The sequence below is a fragment of the Tenrec ecaudatus genome, chromosome 3, assembly GCF_050624435.1.
Source record: "Tenrec ecaudatus isolate mTenEca1 chromosome 3, mTenEca1.hap1, whole genome shotgun sequence".
Classification (NCBI taxonomy): domain Eukaryota; kingdom Metazoa; phylum Chordata; class Mammalia; order Afrosoricida; family Tenrecidae; genus Tenrec; species Tenrec ecaudatus.
The window spans coordinates 146965445-146977544 of record NC_134532.1 but is presented as its reverse complement, the minus strand read 5'-3'; the positions used below and the strand labels follow the sequence as shown (position 1 = coordinate 146977544).

General features: G+C 45.8%; 1 pseudogene; it reads left to right on the top strand.

Annotated features, from left to right (window-relative positions):
• Positions 1-1663: 1663 nt before the first annotated feature.
• Positions 1664-2356, top strand: LOC142442392 (thiol S-methyltransferase TMT1A pseudogene; annotated as a pseudogene).
• The last annotated feature ends 9744 nt before the right edge of the window (positions 2357-12100 follow it).

The window sequence follows — 12100 nt, the reverse complement described above, 5'->3', positions numbered from 1 at the left end:
GGAGCAGGAACACAGGAGTTAGTGTGACTTGGTGCTTCATCAATGGCAAGGTGCTATCCTCTGCAGAAAAGTCAGAGGGTTTGCTAGGTTGGCATTGTAACTGACCTTCAAGGATGGCTTTTTAAATTTTATTTAATGATTTTACTGGAGTAATTTTCAGAACAATCTCACAATACACCAGCTTTATGCTGAAGTGGCCATTACAGTGCTGCTGTGTTCTGGTGTTGCATCTGGGTCCAATCTTCTCCAATCAGGTGAAACTAGAGGATTGAGAAGGATGTGCTAGTGAAGGGAGTGACATTTCCCTTCAGTGGCTGAAAAGCAGTGTAGATGAGGTCAAATGATGGTCTCACTTCTGAGTGTGACGGCCCGGTAGAAACAAGGTCAAGGTTTTTTGGTTCTGTTTTTATTTGAATTTTTTAATCATTTTATTAGGGGCTCATACAACTCCTATCACAATCAATACATACATCATACATCATTTGTGTAACATACATTTGTACATTCATTGGCCTCATCATTCTCAGAACATTTGCTTTCCACTTAAGCCTGTGGCATCAGCTCCTCATTTTTGCCCCTCCCTCCCCGCTCTGCCCTCCCTCATGAACCCTTGATAATTTATAAATTATTATTTTGTCATATCTTGCCCTGTCTGATGTCTCCCTTCACCCACTTTTCTGTTGTCCGTCCCCCAGGGAGGAGGTCACATGTAGATCCTTATAATCAGATCCCCCTTTCCAACCCACCCTGCCTCCACCCTCCCAGTATCACCACTCACACCACTGGTCCTGAAGGGATATTCCGTCTTGAATTCCCTGTGGTTCCAGTTCTTATCTGTACAAGTGTACATCCTCTGGTCTAGCCAGATTTGTAAGGTAGAATTGGGATCATGATAGTGGGGGAGGAGGAAGCATTTAGGAACTAGAGGAAAGTTGTATTTTTCATCGTTGCTATATCGCACCCTGACTGGCTCATCTCCTCCCTGAGACCCTTCTGTAAGGGGATGTCCAGTGGCTTACAAATGGGCTTTGGGTCTCCACTCCGCACTCGCCCCCTCATTCATTATGGTAAGATTTTTTTGTTCTGATGATGCCTGATACCTGATCCCTTTGACACCTCATGAACGCACAGGCTGGTGTGCATCTTCCATATGGGCTTTGTCACTTCTGAGCTAGGTGGCCGCTTGTTTACCTTCAAGCCTTTAAGACCCCAGATGCTATATCATTTGATAGTCGGGCACCATCCGCTTTCTTCGCCACATTTGCTATGCATCCATTTGTCTTCAGCTATCATATCATGGAGGTGAGCACACAATGATATGATTTTTTTGTTCTTTGATGCCTGATAACTGATCCCTTCAGCACCTCGTGATCACACAGGCTGGTGTGCTTCTTCCATTTGGGCTTTGTTGCTTTTGAGCTAGATGGCCGCTTGTTTACCTTCAAGCTTTTAAGACCCCAGATGCTATATCTTTTTTTTTTTTTTTTCATGTGTACATAGGTTTATTACACTATTTCATTGTGAGGTGCAACGATTAAGGGATCCTACAGGGAGTGGATGATGTAGGCCTCAGCAAAGCATCCTCTGAGTGGTTCTAAGACGTTTCCTATAATGTACTCCTGCATGGTGGCGCTATTCACCAGGATCTGAGATAAAGTTTTAGATGATACCGCTTGGTATGGACCTTCTGGTCTAATTCAGGAACGGTGAATGTAACCCTCTCGTGATCAGCAGGATCTAACTGGATAGTATAAACACAATCCTGGTGGCTCAGCTACGTGAGTCTGAGAGTTGGTGCCCAGAAGACAAGAGGAAGGTTCTCCTGTAGGGAGTGACCAGACCGGCGTGATGGAGTTTCCATCTTCCTTCTCAGGCTGCTTGTTGGCATCCTGGCATTCCCCTTGTACCTGCTGCACTTCCTGGGTCTCTGGAGCAGAATGTGCAAACAGTTCTTTCCCCCACTTCATGGTGAGGTTCACTGTGATGCACAAAGAGCAACGGCGAGGAGAAAGCGGGTGCTTTGCAGCAGCCTGCAGGACTTTGCAGGCATATCTGGGAAGCTCTCCCTGCTGGAACTGGGCTATGACATGGGGGCCAACTTCAAGATCTACCCACCCGGATGCAGGGTGACCTGTGTTGATCCCAAACCCAACTTTGAGAACTTCTTGATGAAGAGCTGTGCAGAGAACCACCAGCTGCAGTTGGAGAGCTTCATGGTCTCCCTGGGGAGAACGTGCACCAGGGGGCAGATGGCTCTGTGGCTGTGGTCATCGGCGCCCTGGTGCTGTGCTCGGTGATGGACCATGAGCAGATTCTCCACCACGTGTGCAGGCTGCCAAGGCCAAGAAGTGGCTAGGCAATAGGCTCAATAGGATGCTATTCATCATTAAGCACAGCACAAAGGAATCCAGGCAAAGATACAGAACAAGAATCTACATGAAGGGGAACCAGTTACATAATAACGGTGTTCGACCTCATGCACAAAGAGCAAACTGAGGCAAGATGTCATATGATCTGTTTCAGTGGCAACATGAAGTTGGGGTCAGTTTGGGGGAATAGACGCCCCATCTATTGTGACATCCGTTGCTCCCGCACTGGAAGAGTGATGGGCAGGACTCAAGAGTAGGAGAAACAGCTGCAAAAAGCTTCTCGTATTGGGAACTTGGAAAGTGTGAAGTATGAATTTAGGAAAACTGGAAGTGGTCAAAAATGAAATGGAATGCATGAACATAGGTATCCTAAGAGTAAGCTGAAATGCTCTTTTTTTTTTAATTGAGGTTTTATTGGTATTTATTGTTTAAAAATTAGTATGCTTCAATCCTGCTTTCACTCCTTCCTTTTTTATTGGGGCTCATACAATTCTTTTCACAGTTCATATATATACATACATCAATTGTATAAAGCACATCTGTACAGTCTTTGCCCTAATCATTTTTTTCTCTTTTCTTCTTTTACATTTTATTAGGGACTCATACAACTCTTACCACAATCCATACATATACATACATCAATTGTATAAAGCACATCCATACATTCCCTGCCCCAATCATTCTCAAGGCATTTGCTCTCCACTTAAGCCCCTTGCATCAGGTCCTCTTTTTTATCCCCTCCTCCCTCCCCATTCCCCCCTCCCTCATATGCCCTTGGTAATTTATACATCGTTGTTTTGTCATATCTTGCCCTATCCGGAGTCTCCCTTCCCCCCTTCTCTGCTGTCCCTCTCCCAGGGAAGAGGTCACATGTGGATCCTTGTAATCAGTTCCCCCTTTCCAACCCACTCACCCTCCACTCTCCCAGCATCGTCCCTCACACCCTTGGTCCTGAAGGTATCATCCACCCAGGATTCCCTGTACCTCCAACCCTCATATGCCCCAGTGTACAGCCTCTGTCCTATCCAGCCCTGCAAGGTAGAATTCGGATCATGGTAGTTGGGGGGAGGAAGCATCCAGGATCCGGGGGAAAGCTGTGTTCTTCATCGATACTACCTCACACCCTAATTAACCCATCTCCTCTCCTAAACCCCTCTATGAGGGGATCTCCATTGGTCGACACTTGGGCCTTGGGTCTCCACTCTGCACTTCCCCATTCATTTAATATGATATATATATATACATATTTATACATACATATATACATATACACATATATACACATACATACACACACTTATATCTTTTTTTTTTTTGCATGATGCCTTATACCTGGTCCCTTGGGCACCTCGTGATCACACTGGCCGGTGTGCTTCTTCCATGTGGGCTTATTTGCTTCTGAGCTAGATGGCCGCTTGTTCACCTTCAAGCCTTTAAGACCCCAGATGCTATATCATTTGATAGTCGGGCACCATCTGCTTTCTTCGCCACATTTGCTATGCACCCATTTGTCTTCAGCTATCATATCATGGAGGTGAGCACACAATGATATGATTTTTTTGTTCTTTGATGCCTGATAACTGATCCCTTCAGCACCTCGTGATCACACAGGCTGGTGTGCTTCTTCCATTTGGGCTTTGTTGCTTTTGAGCTAGATGGCCGCTTGTTTACCTTCAAGCTTTTAAGACCCCAGATGCTATATCTTTTGATAGCCAGACACCATCACTTTTCTTCACCACATTTCCTTGTTCACCCGCTTTGTCTTCAGTGATTGTGTCGGGAATGTGAGCATCACAGAATGACAATTTAATAGAAGAAAGTATTCTTGCATGGAGGTAGTACTTGAGTGGAGGCCCAATGTCCTTCTGCTACCTTAATACTAAACCTATAAGCATATGCACATAGATCTATTTCCCCATCCTCATATATACATATATTTGCATATGTGCATGCCTTTATTTAGACCTCTATAAATGCCCTTTGCCTCCTACCTCTTTCCTCTATTTCCTTTGACTTTCCTCTTGTCCCACTATCATCCTCAGTCTTCATTTGGGTTTCAGTAATTCCTCTTGGCTACATTACCCTTGATCACCCACTACCAGGCCTCCTACATCCTCCTCACCAGTGATTTGGATCACTTGTTGTTCCCTTGTCCATGGGTTTGTTAACACCACTAACTTTACCCCCACCTCCCCTTTTCCCATGTCCCCCAGGAGCTGCCAGTCCCCTTGTTTTCTCCTCCAGATTGTCCATCAAGCCTCTTATTTAGACAGACCTGTGGAGATAATAACATGCACAAAAACAAGACAGAGCAAGACCAAGCAACAATATACAACAAAACAACAACCACAAACCAATGACAAACAAAACAAAGCAAAACACAACAAGAAAAGCTTGTAGTTAGTTTAAGGATCATTTGTTGGCCTTTAGGAGTGTTTTCCAGTCCAGTCTGTTGGGGCACCATACCCTGGCCCCAAAGTCCACCTTCAGAATTCCCTGGGGACCTTGCCGCTCCATTCCCTTGGGGACCTTGCCGCTCCATTCCCTTGCTGTTCTGTTGCACCCCCTTAGTGTTTTGCCTCGGTGTGGCGGGATCAGATCGAACGTAATTCCCACACTGTGTCTCAAGCCTTGTGGGGCTATGGGTCAGTGAGGGACATCGTGTCTCATAGTGGGGACGGCCATGTGGTCATCTCTGTGGATTGGCTGCTCTAATTGGGAACATCGACCTCAAGGCTTTGTGGGCCAGGGTATGCTCCACTCTCTCCTCCTCCCCCTTCATCTGCTCCCGTGTGCTCTGATCAGATATGTCCCTCTCCCGGAGCTGCACATTCAATGCCATCCTTTGAAATAAATTCTTCTGGGGGGAGGGGCAGGTGTCCACTTAGTAGTTGGAATTGGCTCTGGCACCTCATACCTCTCCTTGATTCTATTTTTATATCTTTCTCATACATAGCCACATTTGTTGACTTGGGACAGGGAGGCACGTAGTGGCAACAGCACTGTACACAGCTGACACAGGCTTAGGAGCTGGCCGCTACTTATACAAAGCCAGACAGCTTGCCCAGCAGAACAGACCAGGCTTTGGTTTGGAGCACTCAGTTGTGAGTGAATGACTATGTGATGTCTATGGATCCTAGAGGCTCCCTGAGCTGAGGCTCCTGGGATGTAATGAGAGTCTCTCAACTCATATAGCTCAGAGCCTTGAAGGAAAACTTGGGAAGCTCAAAGACCACCTGGAACACATCTGTGGCAGTCGCATAATATCCTGTCAACTTGCGAAGGGGTGGAGTCTAGCCTGTTAATTAGGCCATAATCAATGTGACCTCCAAGTGGGCATTGCCTTCTCCTGAGATTCTGGGTACTCCTGTATTCCTCCTTGGAGGTGGGAGGCAAGACATTCCTGTTGACAAGTCATATAGAGCTATGCTGATGGCAGCCAGAACCTTGGAGCTGGAGGGGCCACATGGAGACCCACACCAACATTAAGATGCTTCCACTGCCACTGGATCCACAAGACTTTCCTCCCACTGGCCTGTAATCTTCCTACATTTAGTGTAATTGCATGTATTGCATGAATCTGAAGAGGAATTTACAAACGGGTATCAGACATATGGACCAATATCACAGTTATGGACTTGATCTGGGCTGGGCTGGGATATTTTCTTTTAATCATTTTATTGGGGACTCTTACAACATTTATCCTAATCCATCCATCCATCCATTGTGTCAAACACATTTGTACATTGTTTGACCTCATCATTCTCAAAACATTTGCTTTCTACTTGAGTCCTTGGGATCAGTCCAGGATATATTCTTAATATACAATTACTCTGTTACATAAGCTCTTTCTCTCACACATATGAGTGTCTATGATTTTTTTTTACTTCCACTGGGACGAACACAACATCCAAGTTGTATATCAGCTGCTTCTGCTCCACTTGTTTCTCTGCCAGATGTTCTAGGGCTCCCAAATTTGGTGCTCAGATTTTTACTACACAGCATGGAGGTGGTCTCCAGTACATGCCACCCACCACAGGGAAGAGTGACCCACAGACTTGTCATTTCTCCTCGATATGCCCAGGTGCCCTCACTGACACTTGGCAGAAGAAATGTCACCCTCCTGGAGGGCAGCCTTTAAGATCTGGTAATAGAAAAGTTTTAATGGAATGAGATTCTTTTATTTCTTGCACACACAGAAAAGGATCAGAAAACATGTTCCATCAATGAAAATTACTCCAATCTAGATATGCAAAATAAGTTTTCTATGAGCTTAGTCCCCCCCCCCCTATATGTTGCCCCTAATTCTAAGGGCGAAATGGTTATTGTTCATATATGTGTCAGTTTTTTGAGTCAAGTTCAGTTTGTTTGTTTGTTTGTGTGCCGCAGCCTAGAAAAGAAGCAGAACAATTTCAACTAATTACAGGAAGCCAGAGCAAGGAGGAAACTTAAGATTTCATCACACTCAAAGCTGTAAGTGAGTGGTCTCTTCTACCTAGACAAGGTTTTTGTGTAAGTTTCTCAGCCTGAGTCCATAACTCACAAAGAACCTTCTTAACATAGTAAGCTGCCAGGAGCACACATAGGGCAATAGGCCCAGCAGGTGAGATGTTATGTAAATAAAAGTAAATCAAGGATCAGGTGCTGCATCTTCCCCAATGTGTCTCACAGTTGGAAGACTAATAGATCTCGCACCCCAGGGGCCTTTGTGTTCTGGACATTCTCTGGATCCAAAGTTGAGGTGAAGAGGATGTCATCAAATTAACTATGTGAGTATCTGTGGGAAGAGTTGATGAAGAAGCTAAATAGCAGCAGCTAAAACCAGGCCAGAGGCTGACTGTGGAACAGACCACCATTTGCTCGCATGTAAATTCAGGTTGAACCTGAAGAAAATGAAAACAAGTCCACAAGAGGCAACATATGACCTTGAGTTCATCCCACCTGAATCTGAAGAACATTTCAAGAACAGATTTTGACATATTGATCACATTTGTACCCATTCCAAAGGAAGGTCACCCAGCAGAAGGCTCACATTGTAGAATGGTATCATTAGAACGATATTAATATATGAAGAAGAATGTGGCCTCAGGGTTGGAAGAAGGCTTATTAACAACCTGTGATACACAGCTGACACAATCTTGCTGGCTGCACGTGAGGCCGACACAACACCCTTGCTGATGAGATCAAGAATTTCATCCTTTGGTATGGATTACAGCTCAATGAAGACCCAAATCCTCACAGATGGACCATTATGTAACAATATGTTAAATGGAGAAAAGATTGATTTTGTCTTGCTTGGATCAACAGTCAATGCTCCTGGAAGCAGCAGTCAAGAGATCAGATGAGGCATAGCGTTAGGTAAACCCGCCATACGAGGCGTCTTTCAAGTGCCACAAAGCAAGGGTGTTACTCTGCGGACCAAGGTGCACCTGACCCAAGCATGGTGTTTCCCACTTCCTGGTGGGCATGTGCTAGTCGGACCTTGTATCCAAAGGACTAAAGAGGAATGCATGCGTTTGAATTGTGGTGCTGGAGAAGAATATTGGAAGTACCATGGACTGCCAAAAGGACACGCAAAACTGTCTTGTAGGAAGTACAGCCAGAATACTCCTTCAAGGCAAGGAGGGCAAGATGTCATCCCATATACTTCGGACATACTGTCAGGAGAGACCTCCAGGGTCCAGTGGCAGCAGGAAGGCCGCAGCCATTTCTTCTGTTTACCAAGCTTACTCTGCCTGTCTTCCCACGCAGTCCGTTGGCTGAAGCTGGCGCCCGGCCCATTGAAGTTATCCTGATCCATGGGATTCCTTATGTGTGCGACATCTATAGATGCCCCCCAAATATGTCTACTGTGGAATTTCCTTGGGCTCTCTCTCTTTCTGACCCTTGTTCCACTCCCTGCTGGTTCTGCTGTGTGGCACCGAAACGTTGAACTCTTTCCTCGCCAGACTCTAGTAGTTTAGTGGGTCTCTATTAGACTGAATTTTCTCCTCCTTTCTGTGATAGCGGTTCTTGAGGACTCTATCTCTTTGGGGTTAGCTAATTCTCTGGCTTTAGACAAAGGGTCAACTCCAACCTTTCTTTACCTGGCAATCCTAACCCCCTTCACCTCATTTCCATTGATTTCCTGTTTCCTACACACCCCTCTCCCTCAAATCATCTATTAATTAAAGGTCTCTCTCTGTCTCTTGTCCCTGAACGACCTTACAAGCCTGGTCTCTGGGGAAGGACCTCATGCTTGGTAAAGCAGTGGAGCAATGACAGAGAAAGCGCTTGGACAAGAAGGATCGACACCGTGGCTGCATCTACCGCTCAAACATCAGGACAATTGTGAGGATGACTCAGCACTGGCAGTGTTGCATTCTGTTCCGCATGGAGTCGGGTCACCTAAAGCCCTGCAGGTGTCTTGAAGAGGAGGTGAATCTTCAGAAGTACTCTGAATTGTTGTGAGAGGTCTGGGCATTTGTATGCCTAGACCCAACCAGTCATTGGATGCCAGCTGTCCAGAACTTGGTGTGGGGTGGTTCTCTTCAGCTGCATTGAGCTCTGCAGGGACTTTCAACCGAGAATTGTCAGCATGTAACACCCAGGTAGCTGAAAGAATAAGTCCACCCTTTCTGAACCGAGAGTGGGGCTGCACTCCAAAGGCTACCACAGCAAGAAACACTAGACAGCCATCGAAATGCACAATGCGAACTTCGACACCTTTCCAAAGAAATGTATCTCACCAACGGTCAGTGCAGACATTTCTTTAAAGTACCCTTAAGAGCTTAGCAGAAATACTGCAGCAGGCTGGTGTTTGTTTTTAAAATAATTTCCAGACCATTCTACTGTTTTGATTGTTGGCATAGAGAGAGTTGGATACAAAATGTTGGGCTAGAGAGAGTTGAGTGTTCCAGGATCTTTCATTCAGCAAAGAGGTGCCGTTTGGACCAGAGAGTAGTTAAGGTCAACTCCTCTGCCCCTTACCCCAGTGCTGGCCAAGCCTCTGGTGACGGGGAGCCTCCTGGATGGGTCAGGAGAGGAGGCAGGCAGACAGACTCGTATGGGATCAACTCTTTCTCTTGCTTGCTGTGCTTCACACACTGGACTTTTCCAGCACTGCTTGCTAGAGTGAGGGACACCATCAGTCCTTTGGGTTGGTTTGAAGCTCAGCTTACATGACCTTCACAAAGGGAGGGCATGTAGGAGCAATATTCCCTGTTAACGATAGATGGAGGCTTTATTTTCAAATGTCCATTTGTATGTAAAATCTCTGGGTCCTAGTTTCTTTCCTTGATAGCACTTCATTGTCTTCTGAGTTAGCATTGCTGTTGGAATTTGCTACAAGTCTTTTTCTTTAAGCTTAGCTCTACAAATAAAGTAGCTGTCCACAGAGGACCAGTTACAATTCCTCCTACAATTTGCACACCAAGGTTTCATAGTTGCCTAGACTGCAGTGTTGAAAGCATGCATTCAAGCACGGTGCTTCTATTAAAATGCCACGTGTTCTCAGTGGTGAGACTGTTCTGGAAACAAAGGGCCGCAAGCGTGGATGTGACTGACGTGCTACCGGAAAAGGAAACGTTAACTGCACGTCGGCCGTTCTTTCCTAAACCGGAGTAGCAGTCGGTCAGCCCCGACGGAGAGGCAGATGCAGAGACCACTGGAAACATTATGGAAACGCCAGGGGGCTCTCAGGTCCACGCCAAACCTGTGAGAACCGTAGGTCAGGTTTTAGTTTGCCAGCTGTGAGATACTTCTTCCCCCTCCTCCTCCTCTTCATCTTCCTTCCCTTCTACTTCAGCGAACTTGTGAAACAGGGCTCATTCTCTGCTATTTAATTCAAATGTAAGCATGCCCCTTTCTTCAGGGCACAGTGACCCTGTGGCGTGGGGAACTCGTTCAAAAGGAAGTCTCCTCGCTGAGCCACGGTTAAGCATGCAGGGCTTCACCGTGTGCTAACTGTCCATCAGCACCAGTGTCCGTCACCAGCTGATGTTAAAGTTCTGCAGGCTGCTTACAGCAAGAGGGGTGCTCAGTGGAATGGCTGCCAGCTGATGGTGTCACCCAGGGGTAAGGCGCTTCGTCCGTGGATGTCCCTGACATTCCACAAGGGGTAGAAATGCCACCATTTCTTTGGAATGTGTGCTTCTGGGGCTCTGATGCTTTAACAGATACCCCCGGTGTGCTCAAGAAGGGCCCCCTAGAGTTCAGAGCTCGGCTTCTCGACTTATATCAAACCGCAATCGTACATTAAGAAATTGTACATTAAGAAAACATTAAGAATTGTACATTAAGAAAACATCCCAGCCCAGTGCAGATCAGTCAGAAGTCCAACATTAGCCCATATGTCTGATACCAGTCTATGAATTCCTCTTCAGACTCATGCAAAACATACAATGGCACCAATGCAGGACGCTCACAGGCCAGTGGGTGGAAGTCTGATAGATCCAGTGGCGGTGGAAGCATCTCAGCACTGGCATGGGTTTCCACGTGGCTCCTCCAGCTCCAGGGCTCTGGCTACATAAGTGTAGCTCCATCTGGCTTGTCAACAGGAAGACATAGCATTGAGTGACTGGGTGTGGCACCCAGTGAGCTATTTATCTCTATGGGGCTTCCAAATGAGGTCATCAAGCTAAGACCTGATCGACAGGCCAGACTCCACCCCTCACAAGTTGACAGGAGATTATGTAACTGCCATACTGCCTGACCAGTAGACTTTGGCTGTGATGGTCCCCACAACCTCATAAACTAGCAGCCTGTCTCCTGGGCTGCAGATTTGAGGCTCTTTGGTTCCTGCAACCACATGAGCCAGAAAGTCTGCTGCCTGACCCATGAAAGTTGGAGTTGTCAGCCCCCAAAATTACATGAGTTATTGTCCTAATGTAAACCTATCTATCTACACACACACACACGCACACACACACGAAGTATTTACAGCTTATACTCGTGTATAAGCCAAGTTTTTCAGTACATTTTTAATGCAGATTTTGTGGTAAAATTAGGTGCCTCGGTTAATATTCTGGTCAGCATATATGTGAGTATATATGGTATATGCATGAGTTTGTTCTAAACAGAATATGTTTATACATGTCTCTGTGAGCAGCCAAGTTCTTTCGGTACTGCACTTGTCTTAGTCCCATTAGAGTGCCCTTAAAAAATAAGTCCAGTTGCAACAGTGCCATCCAGTGGGATCTGCTGGGCCAGTTAAACTCAAAGCAGGGAGATCAACTCAGTAGGTTATGGTGACTCCTTTATTTTATATGATATTTTCTTTTAAAAATAATTTTATTGGGGGTTCTTACAGCTCTTATAACATTCCATACATTTATTGTATCAAGCATATTTGTACATATGTTTCCATCATCATTTCCAAAACATTTTCTACTTGAGCCCTTGGTATCAGTTCCTCTTATCTCCCTCCCTCCCCCCTCCCACCCTCATGAGCCCTTGCTCAATTATATATTGTTATTATCATTTTGTATCTTACACTATCCATTGTCTCCCTTCCACCACATTTCTGTTATTTGTCTCCCTGGGGGGCTATATATACAACCTTGTGATGGGTTCCCCCTTTATCCCCTCTGGGCCATTGGCAGCCATGACTGAATGACTTAAACTCACTAGGATATCCCATGTCTCTATTCACCCATTGAGATTGTTAGTTTATTGCACCAGCCTGGCCGATAAACACAAGTGGGATTAATTGAAGGGCGGAGAGATAAATGGCTTGGTGAGCCTCACCTTTC